Below are 684 nucleotides of genomic sequence, written 5' to 3'. Positions count from 1 at the left end.
TGTATAGCATTACTCTTTTAATTATATTAAATACGAATATTCTAGCACAAATTAATTGTTTAGTAGATAAAAAAGATGGATCACAACTTGGAGGATGATAGTTTTCTTTATTGTAATACAGGGGTGCATTCTTACTGTTGCTGGGGTGACTATAGCTATATACTCTACACCTTTTATTGGCCTTTTAAATTTAGTTGCTCTAGCTGTTTGGCCGGACTGGTTGGTTGTTGCCACTTGTGAAACATTAAGAAAGGTTATCCTCTGCAACTTTGAAGTATTTTTCATTACTTTAAGAGCAGAAATAAGAGTTGGAAATGCTTTGTTTCTTAAATTCTTCTTGATATCTTGCAACGAAATACATAACTGTAACCTGTTACTCTATGAACAGCTCATTGTTGATTAACTGTCATCTTAAGATTATGTGAATTTTCTGTTCATATTCTATGACTCTGCAGATGAGAAAAGCTATGGATAAACCATTTTCTGTTCATATTCTATGACTCTGCAGATAGGGATGAGAAAACGGTTATTCTATGGATCGGATAATAAGGAATTGCTTCAAAGGTAAAGCATTCTTGTTCTTCATATCCTATTATCCTGAGAAGTGGTCATCATTCATAATGTGTACTAATGTTAAACTTGTCATGAAATTCTAGATTCACTTCCAAATTGTTGAAACTAAGC

The 684-nt window shown here is 32.7% G+C and overlaps 1 long non-coding RNA gene across 1 annotated transcript in view; it reads left to right on the top strand.

Annotated features, from left to right (window-relative positions):
* The window catches only part of LOC107641991, a 978-nt gene continuing 820 nt past the window's right edge, over positions 527 to 684 (top strand). Inside the window, exon 1 of the long non-coding RNA XR_001620565.2 lies at positions 527 to 564. This is a non-coding gene — a long non-coding RNA (uncharacterized LOC107641991). The remainder of the gene's footprint in view (positions 565 to 684) is intronic.

This window comes from Arachis ipaensis, chromosome B05, assembly GCF_000816755.2.
Source record: "Arachis ipaensis cultivar K30076 chromosome B05, Araip1.1, whole genome shotgun sequence".
NCBI classification, from domain to species: domain Eukaryota; kingdom Viridiplantae; phylum Streptophyta; class Magnoliopsida; order Fabales; family Fabaceae; genus Arachis; species Arachis ipaensis.
This window is presented reverse-complemented; position numbering and strand designations above follow the sequence as displayed.